The sequence below is a fragment of the Taeniopygia guttata genome, chromosome 12 (genome assembly GCF_048771995.1).
Source record: "Taeniopygia guttata chromosome 12, bTaeGut7.mat, whole genome shotgun sequence".
In the NCBI taxonomy this organism is placed as follows: domain Eukaryota; kingdom Metazoa; phylum Chordata; class Aves; order Passeriformes; family Estrildidae; genus Taeniopygia; species Taeniopygia guttata.
In genome coordinates, this window is record NC_133037.1 from 16,063,354 (window position 1) to 16,076,348 (window position 12,995).

Consider the following 12,995-nt stretch of genomic DNA (forward strand, 5'->3'; position numbering starts at 1 on the left):
GTCTTTTGCAGTACTTGTCCTTGCCAAACACACAATAGTGTATATTCATACACACACAGAATCCAAAATGTTACATTTCCAGGATTCAGAAGCAGAATGACAAGGAGCATTCGGCTGTGATGCAGCCAAAGCTCACAACCTTATGGGTATTCTTTCTCTCAAAGTTAAGAGCAAGTCTCAGTCAAGTGCTTTCCCCAGATGACCACTTCTTCTATCAAAGCTCATTTAGAGTTTGCAAATTCTGTCTGACTGGCAGCGGCGCCCAGTGAGCAAGAACAGAGGGGACAGCAGGAAAGCCAGGTCTTCTCACATCCTTTGACTTGTTACCATCCCAAATGAAGGCAACCATGTGTCGTAAGAAGGCACCATCCCTACACTCAGATGCTGTTACCTCCCCAAATACAACAGGAATGGAATGTCTTGCCTCACCACTATTTGTCTCCCCTCCTTTTCAATTATTAGTTAGATTACTGAATTATTAGTCTTGAATCATAGAACTGTTTGAGTTGGAAAAGAGCTCTAAGAAAGATCACAGAGTCCAACCACTAACCCAGCACCGTCAAGTTCACAACTAAGCCATGTCTCCAGGTGCCACACTGACGCACCTTTTAAATCCCTCCAGGGCCAGTGACCTCACCACTTCCCTGAACAGCCTGCTCAGAAGCTTGACAACACTTCCAATGAAGAAATCTTGCCTAATATCGAATCTAAACCTCCCTGGTACAACCTGAGACTATTTTCTCTTATCCTGTTGCTTGTTCCTTGAGAGAAGAGACTAACACCTACCTGGCTACAGCCTCCTCTCAGGGAGTTGGACAGGGCAGTAAGGTCACTCCTGAACCTCCTTTTCCCCAGGCTGAGCCTCCTCAGCTGCTCCTCATCTGACTTGTGCTCCAGACCCTTCCCCAGCTCCGTTCCCTTCTCTGGAGAAGCTCCAGCATCTCAATGTTTTTCTTGTCATGAGGAGCCCAAAACTCAGTCCAGGATTTGAGGTGCCTCACCAGTGCCCAGCACAGGGGACAGTCACTGCCCAGTCCTGCTGGTCACATCAGTGCTGGTACAAGGCAGGTGCCATTGACCTCCTTGGCCACCTGGGCTCATGTTCAGCCACTGCTGGCCAGCACCCCAGGTTCTTTTCTGCCAGGTAGCTTTTCCAGACCCTCTGCCCCAGCCTGGAGTGCTGCAGGGGGTTGTTGCGGCCTTCCTGCCCTCCAAGAGGGCAACACTCCTGCCCAAACTGGTGTCACTGCAAACTTACTGAGGGTGCCCTCGATCCCCTCATTCAAGTAACTGATAAAGATATTAAATAGGTGTGACCCCAATCCCAAACACTGGGGAACCCCACTAGTGCCCAGCTGGATGTGACACCATTCTCCACTACTCTGGGCTTGGCCAGTTTTTTGCCCAGTCATTTAACTGAACTTGCTCATTTGTCTAATTGGAGAAATTCTTGATTATTATTGATTTGGACTGAAATAAGAAATTTTTGTAACTACAACTCTTATCTTGATGGGAGATTTTGGGTAGAGTTCACAGCATTGTTTAACAGAAAAAACTAATTACATTGCACTTCCAAAGTGATTTGGAATTTACTGGCAATGCTGTAAAATCTCAACCAACTTCATTCATAGTTGTCCCCTTGTTAGGAATGAAGGAGGCAGATGATAAAAGATGATTTCTCATCACAGTAAAGGGATAGATGTTCACAAAGAGGCAGAGTATCTCATTCTGTTAAAATAAGCATTTCAGTGACCAGAAGTATTGATTTAATTTAAATATAATATCTCCTCTCTTACTTTTTGTGAGTGCTATGATAAGCACAAGAGGAAGGAAAAGGCACCTCTAAACAATTTTTTGTAAGGGAGAAAAAAATGGCATTTTTCTACACAGTCTGTGTGACTAAGCAGATCACCCACTTCTCCAGTGTTCTCTACTCATCACCGGGGTCTTCTCTCAAGCAGTTGATTATTGTCACTATAAAATAAACAAATTCAGATCACAGACCCGAACTACTCCCATTCATTGGAGAACAGGATGTGAAGTCACAGTTGACAGAAACTTAAAAATGCTGGCTAGGGTGAATCTTACTATGCATTGTCCAGAATTAAGAGCTCCCCCCCACCAAAAAAAAAAAATAGCTTCCTGAGGAAATTCTTCTCCAGAGATAAGAGGACCACATACCAAGACTGAGGGAAAAAAAATCAGGGAAAAAAAATCTCTTCTGGGATAACAGCTTTTCCCCAAATATCTGATCTCAAATGCACTCCTTCATTTCCAAATCTTCTCTATTCCATGCAACAATCACCCTGACACCCAGTTTTCAAGGCAACTGTTGCTCCCTATTCAGAGCCTATGTTACACTTCATAGCTAAGCACAAAAAGGCACTGGTCTTGTAAGGTTTATTTCTTGGTCCTGTTCCCTAAATTCCTTGACACCTACTAAAATCCAACTAATGTCACCACTCCTACAACAACTTCTCAATTTAAGAAAATATTCTTTGTTCCTGCTATCTCCTCCACCCCAACATCCCCTACAAAAGCAAGCTGATTTTCCTTACTTCCTATGCCTGGAAGCTTGCGTTTGGTTGCTGAGGTGCATTCCATAACCTGGGCACTTGTTTTAAGGAAGGAATATACAGCATTTGCACTACTTTGGGAAAGGAGAAGCCACAGCCAGCTGCCTTTTCACACAAGTGTTAAGTAGCAATGCTGCAAGAGTAATCAAACCTCTGGGCAGTTACATTAGACTGGCAATGCTGTTCCTTTGCTTCCATCAGTGAGTGATGCAAATAATAAATGCAAAGACTGAATAAAAGAGCACACTAAACAGAAGATGGCAACCAAACCCTGATGCTAAACCCACCAATTAGAGAGACAGAGACGTGCCTTGACACTGACAGAGTTTTCAGATTTCACAAGCACCAGAAGGGTAATAAACATTTGGCCTTGATTAAATTACCCATTTTCCTTCTTGCTGACTGCAGCCTCCCAGACCTCGGACACATTTTCTGCAGCAGCTGCTCTTTTCCCAACTCACACACTGCTCCCACACCGTGCCAGCACAACCCCTCTGCATGGCTGGGCAGCAATCTGATTCAGCTGAAAACCTACCTGGAAGTAAAATTCAGTTCCCTAATGTGATCTACCACAAACTTGCATGACCAGCTGTGGGGGCACAAAGGGGGAAAAGAAACAGTGAGAGGGTGAGAACATGCAGCCCTGGGTATGAGCTGATCAAGCTGGAGTCACTGTCACCAAGGCCATGTTCTAAGCAGCCAGACACTGCTCCAGTGCAGAGCACAGACAGCATTTCTATTTGAGAAAGTGAGATGGTCCTCATGACAAAGCTTCCTTGCCTTCAAAACTCCAGCCCAAAGGATGGTGCATGTAGCCAAGGTGAGATAATCTTCTCAATTGTCTCTTGCTTTGAGTAGTCAAGGCATCACTATGTGGTTTGTGTAAATTGGTTCTGAACTACATTTTGCTGGATTTCTTCAATTCAAAACCAATGCAATTGCCACTCAAAGCACAAAAATATCATAAAGTATTATCATGCAGTCAGACACCCTTTCTGTGCACATCTCTCTCCCCACAGCAAATACTCTTAAACTGCCCAAAGCTCAAAGCAAAATACACCTCCTCATGTAAATCCTTAGCATGTAGCATCTTTAGTGAGAGCCTCTGTAAACAGGTCCTTCCAACTACACATGGGCACCAGAAAAGGCAGGATAAGGGGGACATGTTAAAGGAACACCTCTGTGGGGTGACAAAGGGAAGTGATGCAATCTGTACCATGAAAACAAATGGGTAATTTATTGAACCTCATGAGAGGAATTTACTTTGGCCATGATGACTCCCCCCTTCCCAAGATCAAGGGCTGATTTTTAGTACTTGAATAAGAGAATCACTTTCTTTAGCCCTCTGCCTTTCTTCATTTTCTTGTTGTATCTTATTACGTCTGGGATAAGCAGATATTCCTGGGCTGTCCTAGAATCTTTCCCCAAAATGCAACCAAGAGCCACTGTGGGGATCTGGCCAAAAATATATATAGGTGTATGTAGCCTCTCATGCACATCCCCTGTGTTTGCTTTGTGTTTGTTTCACTCAACACTTGAACTTCACCCAAACTGTTCAAGGAGGCATAAACACCCTTGGCATGAGGTCCTCAAAGTCTTCTCTCATTCTTTTTTCTTATAGGAATGCAGTTGCCACTCCAGAGACCACTGCTGTTGGTCTCAATTTTCTGATCCAGGCCACAGGTAAACTTTTTCATATTCTATAGCTTATACTAAATAATATCACAGCCAAGCATAGATAGAAGTGAGAAGTGACAGGTCCCCCCAGCAACTGTGAGCAAGATGCCAGTCTGATATAGGATACAGGAGGAGTTCCAGCACATTAAGACCAAATGAAATAAAAAAAAAAAAAAAAAACCTGAAATCCTTATCTCCCAAGTTTTACAATCTCCTCCAATCCACAAAATATTACACAGACTCCCACACAATTAACTCTGTTGACCTTCAATCTTCCCTTCCATAAAGCAACTGCAAAGAGAAGCCAACAGATCATTGCAGAGAGTGAGGGAAGGTAAAGAAATTGTTTACTTATAACCACTTCTGTCTCTCTTCACTGCCTTCCTTCTCTTTGTCAGCAAAATGGGTCAGACAAGATAACAGAAAGGAGAGCAAGAAATGCAGAGGAGACACACCCCCTCCAAGCTGCAAGGAAATTGAAAGATAAACAACTTCCTGCAACAGAAGGATTTACCTCTAAGTCTTCCTGCACAGGCTAGCTCAGGAGTGAAAAAAAAAAAAAAAAAAAAAAAGGTAGCTTCTTTCAGCAGGACAGCCTCTTTCAGTGATAAAAGAAGTTATTTCTTACAGCGCTGACCCTTCCCCAAACCCAGATATCCTGAACAGACAGATTACATCTGATGCTTGCTGGAACATCCCTTCTGCACAAGGGCTGCTGGTGAAGGCACATATTGCCTGCTGAAGTTGAGGGAGTGCTTGGGGAAAGACCATCCAGGACAATCTGCCACGAGCAGAGCATCCTGCTCCTGCATTTCCCACACCCTTGCTCTGACACATGACTGGGCACACACCCGTGCTGGGATGGGGAAAGGATCAGGATGTCTGCAAAGGTGCCTACCAGGCACAAGCTGCTGTCACAGCCAAATTTGTTCCCATTGTACTTCCAGAAGGGCTTAGGAAAACATCCCAGCACAGAGAATCCACAGACAACCAGTAATCACCCTAATGGTCAAGGCAGGAGAGGACCCATGGATTTTTCCTCTCTCCATCCTTCACTGCTCTGGCAGACAGAACACAGCAGAAACCATTCCTCTGGTGAACAAGGGACACACTCATTTCATACTAGCAGAGACACACAAGGCACAACATCCTTATGCATCCACACCCAGCTACCTCTGCCAGCAAGAGCACATCCAATTTCTTCCCCCAATGAAAAAGCAATTTCTACAGAATGTAAAGACTACTCACTACTGGAATAAACATCTTCAGAGCACATTACAAGATTTTTTTGAGGAAAAACACTTGGAAGATATTCCAACCTCTTCAGGAAATGAAACAGCCACCCCTGTCTTTCCACATACAGCCCTTTCCTCTCCCCATCACCAAAAATGACAGTGCTTCCCAAAAAAAGAGATCACAAATATTTGATTTCATTTAAGTACACGGTGCATATAAGCACATTTATTCCCTCAAGTGAAAATATACACTTAATAGATTTAAAGGAGTGCTGTAATATAACAACCAGATCCTCTGAGTGACTCTAGCATGTGCAGGAAGAGTCTGAACATTGGGTGAGATCTGTTTAGCAAGTGCCAGTGCCCCTGCACTCGTATGGCGGCAGGTACACTTGTACATTTTAGTGCATTTCCTCACCCATATCTTCCAAATGGTACTCCACCTGTCTTGATGACTTTGAGAGATGGAGACAGCCTAATTTTCCTTAATACTTACAAGCATCTTCTGAATTTCTTCAGTGGTTGATCACATTCACTGTTAACAATCTGTGCCCTTTTCCTAATTTGAAACAATCTTTTTAACTTCCAGGCACTGGCTGCTATTGTATCTTTTTCCACTAAATTAAAGAGCCCTTTGGTACACAGCCTATTCTGCCCAAAGAAAATCGAGAAACTTTAAAATACCTTATTATAGGCTAAACCAATTGAGCAGTTCAAGAAAAAGTTTTATAATGAGCAGTTCAATCCCTCAAATAACATTGAACACTACATCTTTCTTGTCCTTGAACATCTCTTTGAAAACACCAACATTAAACCTTGTCAAAATACTCTGCAACTGATTTCACCTCTCTGTCCTCATTCAGTATTTCCTGTTATTATGAATGTATGTTAGTATTTAAAAAATTAATTAGCTTATTTTAAGCTCTGAGGACACACTGCCATATATCTGCTCTTCTCCTGCCATCCTTTCCAAGGTCACTGGTTTCTGGAAACATAATTCTGTATTCTAAACCTATAGCCTCCAGTCTTTCCCATAACATGCTCCAGCTCTATGAAAACATTTGGCCATATTAAACCCAGTTACCCAAACAATTCAGAGGACACTGTACAGCTGCTGTTCCTTCTTCATGCTTCACCACTCAGGCACAACCTTTACATAATCCACAAATTTGAATAGCTCTAATTTCATGTTTTCTTCCAGGCCACTGACAAAAATACTACAAAGCTCTGGACCTACTATAAATCCCTGAAAAAATCCTCCATTCATATTCTATTTTCCACATCCGCTGTTTTTAATCCAGTTGTTGACTCACAGATCATACATGAAACTGTATCTGTTGAACAAGATTCACTTTCCAACAACACCCTCACTGACTGAAGCAGTCATGGGAATACAATTACCACACAAATCCCATTTGTACGTATGTGTTTGATACAAGAGATTTAATTAGAATTTTTTGATCTTCCAGAGCACTGCTACTCCCCAGCCACATAACAGTCTCTTTTGCTTCACTAATTTTGAGTAAATCCCACCAGCAGCCCTCCTCAATCAATTCCTTTTGGAGCAACATTCCATTTTCCATGTTGACTCAGCAGGTGACAGAGCACCTGTGCTCCACTATCCACTACCAGACTTTGACAGGCCCAAGGATTTTGCTTGGTTTAGGATTTGGTTGCTTGTTGTTGTATCAGCATTCACATAAGATCAATACATTTTAACAACCTATTCATTCTGGATTCAACAACTCCAAATATAATAACCCACAGTTCATTGATGCTGACATTCTGGGCAAGACTTGAGAAACTGGAGAAAATCTTTGGTGAATTCCTATGTCTCTAAAATGTCATTTCCGTAGTTCTGCTGGGCTAGAAAAGTTCTCTTTGCAAGAATTTTAGATAAAAACTTTCACTGTGAAGAGAAGATAGTACAAGTCAAACTTATGTTACTTCCACCGTGTTTCAGTTATTTCCTATCCTATGTCTGCACTACAAACTCCTTGTTTGTAGGAGAACCAGCCAGGTTCTGCATTTTTGTTGGTCCATTCTGCCCTTGCATAGCTCCACTTCTTTGTTAATTAGATCAAGCTGGTTTGCCACAGAGAACACCAAAGTAAAGTTTTCTGCCAAATCTCTACAAAACCCCTTTAATTGCTTTTATAAATTTAGTGCCTCTCTTTTATGTAAAGCATGTTGTTTTGCACTTGACTCGACCAAAGTCCTCCTGGTTCAGTGTAAGTTTCAATGTATTTGTAACCCAGGAAAGCACATGGGCATGTTGAGCTTTTCCACCTTTGGTTTTCTATTTATGTGCTATCCACCAGCATAAAAACAGTTACAGTGGCAGAAGAGAAATTTTGCTAATATGCTTAATTCTTGGCTAGCTCCTACCAGTACCATTGTGTGTGCACATGCAGAGAAGGAGGAGAGAGTAATTTAAGTCTTACCAGCAAGAAGCTAATTCATCTCATCAACTCTCCTCTGCTTCAAATAGGTGTCCAAGAAGAAAATGGTAACTGCGCTTTGCAGCTCAGAAATTTCTCTTAGGATTTAGGGCAGTAGTAGAGGACACAGTTTTGTATGGTTTGAATGCTGCACTCCGTGTTTACACAAGCTGCACTGATTGCATCTAACAGATTTCTTCAGCCTGGTTTCAAAGCAACTGGCTGAAAGTCTTCCCCTAAAGATTTCTGCATCTTTGAATATCTTCAGTCATGAAGTTATTCAGCACTTTTCCCCAGCACAGGATCAACACTTCCTCCAGACAAGTGCCTACCAGCCTTTACATCGTTCCCAATGCTTGAATAACTGACTGTCACTAACACAAACTTGGATCACTCTTCCTTTCTTTGTGCATTTCAATTTGCAGATACACTCTCAGAACAGCAGCTTTGGGACAAGCTGACAGGCCACCCCAGAGGGCTTCAAATCACTGCTCCTCCCTGCAGGTTTTAGAGCACACTGAAAATGCTGCTATGAGGTCAAAGTGATGGATGTAACCCTTCAAGTGAGTCACAGATACCTTTGAAATGCCACAAGATTTTTGGAGGTGTCAGACTGACCCCAACTCCAGCATTACCGCTGAGTAAGAGCAAGATTTCAGTTACTGCAGCTGCTCTGAGATTGCAATAGCACTAAAGCAACCTTGCTCACAGGACTGCACAGAAATTCTGCTACTCCACATCAGTCAATGGTGCATCTGACCTTTAAGAATTTCTGAAAGCTTATTTTCTATACCTTGAGATACATTTCAAAGTAACAAATCTTATTGATATTCTTATGCAGGTTTATATATGCATGAATGAAAGTAATATATACTTTTCCACCTTTTTATTCCCCCTCAAAACTTGTTTCAACTTCAGCTATACAAATCAGCAAATGTGCAGTTGGCATTTGCTGGTTATCACATACAAAATACTGATCAATGTCATGCCACCAGCAAGCCAATTTTAAAACATGATGACTTATAAAAAACAAGCAACAAAACAATATCACCATATTCTCAGAAACTCAACCAGCTTCTCAAGGTGCCTGTTCAACAAATTTTACCTTCTCATGGCTACTTGTAATTCCACCTTCTTTCTTCTCCCAGGCTATAATGACACTTGATTTCATCAGCTAATTCTGTCCCTTTCTCAAACAAGAAATGGTTATTTATTATTTCATCATTCCCCTTCATCTTTAAGATTGTTTCTTAATAAGCATAAAGCCCTAAAAATTAAGTGTGAGGTTTCTAAAAGTTAACAAGAAACACAATTTTCATTCATTGTTTCAAATTACCTAAATACCAGATTCTACACAAGTCATCTTCTGTGCTGGAAAAAGTATTCAATAAGCAGTGATTTGGGTTGCAAGAGAAACCCCAGCTCTCTATAAATGATTTTTATATAGCTAAAATATTGCTTAAACACAACAAATTCTTGTCTTGAGATGAGCATTCTCTGAAACAAGTTCAGCTGTAATTAACTCAACAATCAGGTAAATATAATGCAGAAATTATTTTGTGTAAGCAGAAAACATGTCTCTAAACTATATCTGTACCAAGGCTCTAAGAATAGTAAACAGTACTTAACCTTTGCAGAACCTAAGTTCTAGAGAATTAGCTTTAAAATAAGAGACTATGTTAGCAGAGAATATTACCCCACAGGGTATTGCATCCCAAAAACTTCTAGGCACCTGACGGAAATAAACCCAGAGAAACTACAGGAACATTGTTGCGTGGTAACTAACAGCACTCTTAAAAACCTTGTACCCAACTGCTTCATTCAGGAGACACCCATAAACCACCCTACTTGAAAGCACTTTCTGCGCTGTTACATTCTGGATTTGATCATATGGGATTTAACTCCATCCCCTGGGAAAGCCTGCCACTCCCTTCCTAGCACAGTAACTTGATACATCTCAAAGAAGTGTTTCAAAGGACAAAATCTTGAGAAACGAAGTGAAGGCAAGGCAACAGGCAGACCTGTCAACTGGGAACCCAGGATACCTGCGAGAGCAGAAGACTTAAGGGAGCCAGGGAGCCAAGAGTCAATACTAGTGACAACTGGAATATGTGGAGAAGGATGGAACAACTACTGCTGACTGCTCAGAGCTGCAGGGGGTGTGATGTGACACATGTGTGTACCCACACACGTGTGTGTGCACATGAATGAGGTTCTCTGCACAGCTGTGTGGCAGGAGGGTGAGAGACATCAGTGGTACAAATACATCCCTGCACACAAGAAATGCAACACCTGGTGATAGCACTGGGCTGTACCAGCAGGAGTACAGCCACACTGACCCAGGGAAACCACAGCTCCTGGCACTCGGCACTTCTCAGAGCCACTGCAAACACCACAGGCAGTTTCGGGCACCCCCAGTACATGCCAGGCACTGAGAAACCAGAGTGGGTTTGGTGGAGGGCTACCAAGATGCTCAGAGGGACAAAGCTGCATGAAGAGAGGCTGTGGGAGATGCAGATTGGAGAAGAAAAGGCTTTGGGGAGCTGACAGCTGATCTGCTGGACCTACAGGGGATCTGTGCACAGGGGCACTCGGCAGGACATCGGACACAAACTACAGTGGTGTAGGTGTGACCCGACGTAGAGAAAAGGTCTTTCCTGGTGAGGACAGTCAAGCACCAGAGCAAGGACACAGGAACTGACAAACCTCTGTCTTTGGAGGGTTTAAGACCTGAATGAACAAAGTCCTGCTCTGACCTTGGTGTACATCCCACTTTGAGCAGCAGGTTGGACTAGACATCTCTTGAGGCCCTTTCCAGTCTGAATTATTCCACAATGTCAACTTGGATCCCAGAGAACACCACAATATCCTGTTACAAATTTACTATGCCAGGTTATACCTTTCAAATCTTCACTAAAATGCAACCACTGTAGAGAGAAGACAAAAATCCATGCTGTATGGTTCATCTCCTCACAGGAGCACGGGTTCCCACCCAGGATCTGCAATAGGGTATCACATCTGGAATTCCATGAGATTTTACAGGCACAGAAGTTACCACTGAGTGCAGAACAAGTGGAACCCAGTGCCTAAACATTCAGAGCTTTTTGGGGAGAAGGTGGTGTTTACTCCAAGGCAGAAAATGTCACACATCCACAACAGCTCTTCTTTAAAGTAGCAACTGTATATTTCTTGAAAATTTCACGTTCAGCACCTAGGCTCAAGGAATAACCCCTACATTCTGATGCTGTAAAGGCACAGGTTAAGAAGCTGCATTGTTCTCTCTGTATATTCAGGGTCTACAGCTAAACAGCTGGGAAAAGAAGCCTCAATTAGCAAACCAAAACCATGCCAGCTCCCACCAGGAACACCTGCAGTGGTCTAAGCAGACTGTTTTGTTTTTATTCTTCTGCTGGGTGCTGCTGCCCCTAGAGCAGAGCAACTTAAACAAAGGCTGTTTATTCTAAATTAATTGATTCTGCATTGAAGCACAGAGAGACCACTCACAAGGCCCATTACTCTAAGTCAGGAAGGGGAGCTACCACCTTCAACCAGGCAGCAGAACATCTCGAACCAACACAGAAGTTTCTGCAGTGATTTCCTATAGGCTAAGTGATTATTCACCAAGTATGATGCTTGCATAACCCTACAAAGGATATCCAATGTTAACAGTTATAAAGACAAGCAAATGTAACCATCTTATTAGCATTTTTAAAAAGGAAAAAAAGAACTGTTACTTCCTTTTATTCTTTGGGTTTTTCCTGTTTAGTGTTTTGGGTTTGGGGTTTTTCTTTTTGGTTTTTTAAACCAAAATTCCCCCGCCTGCACACAGACTGGAGGGATGTAGTAAACTTTTTAAAGCACCAGTTTTGTACCAATCGACTAAGAGACCGGACGGGATTTCAATGGAGTTTACAAGCATCTCTCAAATGTGAGCACTGAAACACACAGCCATCCAAACCCCATTCCTCGGAGGGAGCAAGTTAAAAAGCTGGAGAGAGGATCCGGAGAGGAGAGGTAACAGGATCAGCAGCACCAGTCGGCACACCGAGCCTTCCCCTTCCGCAGCTCACAAACAAGTCTCACACAGACAATAAATTATGACTTTGCATGTCTGTTTACCAGTCCCACAGACCATGTTTACCAATCCCCACATCACTGCTGCTCGGCCAGGGCAGAGCGCGACAGCCGCTGTGCCCGGGCACCGCCGGCCCTTCCGACTCAGCACCGCGCCGCCGGCACGGGCGGCCCCCGAGAGCCGCGGCACTCACGGGGGGCGTGCGCACCCCCGGCTCCGCCACAGTCAGAACCTCGTCCAGGCCCCGCCGCTGGGCCAGGCGAGGCCCGGGCCGGCCGCCCCACTCCCAGCGGCGGGTGCAGCCTCAGCCTCAGCCCCGGCCCCAGCCCCGCAGCCCCCGGCTCCTCGCCCCGCACCGGGACCCGCCCCCCGGGCGGCCGGGCAGCACCGCCCCTCCGCCCTCCCACCCCCGCACCGCTCCCGGCCTCTCGGCCCGCGGGAGCCGCTCCCCCGCCGCCCCCACCCGGCGCCCCCCGCGGGCCGGGCGGGCGCCCCGCGCACACCCCCGGCGGGGCGGGAGGGCCTCGGCCGCCGTGCCCCTGCCCGGCCCGCTCCCATCGTGGCGGCGGCCCCGCAGCGCTGCGCTCTCACCTGGGCGGCGGCCCCGGGAGCTGCGGCGGCCCCGGGAGCTGCGGCGGCCCCGGGAGCTCCGGGCGCTGCGGCCGCCCCGCCGCCTCCTCCCGCCTCCGCCGCTCCTCGGGCTCCGCCGCCGCTCGGGGCCGCCCCCCGTCGCAGCGCCCGCCTCGTCCCCCGGGTAGCAACAGGCGCCTCCGCCGCGAAGGTTCCGCAGGGCGCAGAAAGGTTCCCCCCGGCCTGAGGGGTGCCGGGGCTGGGGCGGGATGGGGCGGGATGGGGCGGGATGCGGGGCCCGGGGTGCTGCTGCCGCTGCCATGGGCTGTGAGGAGAGCGACTGCAAGGGGCAAGCCCCCGCCGCCCGCGGAAAGCTGCTAATTAGCCAGAGGGACCCGCGGTCATTAAGGCTGAGCAGCCT

The 12,995-nt window shown here is 45.3% G+C and overlaps 1 protein-coding gene across 2 annotated transcripts in view; it reads right to left on the bottom strand.

Annotated features, from left to right (window-relative positions):
• RAD54L2 (RAD54 like 2) overlaps positions 1 to 12,752 on the bottom strand; it is a 68,769-nt gene extending 56,017 nt beyond the window's left edge. For both annotated transcript variants that reach the window (XM_030283497.4, XM_030283495.4), the window contains exon 1: positions 12,596 to 12,752. The gene's annotated coding sequence lies outside the window, so the exon portion shown is untranslated. The remainder of the gene's footprint in view (positions 1 to 12,595) is intronic.
• Positions 12,753 to 12,995: the final 243 nt, after the last annotated feature.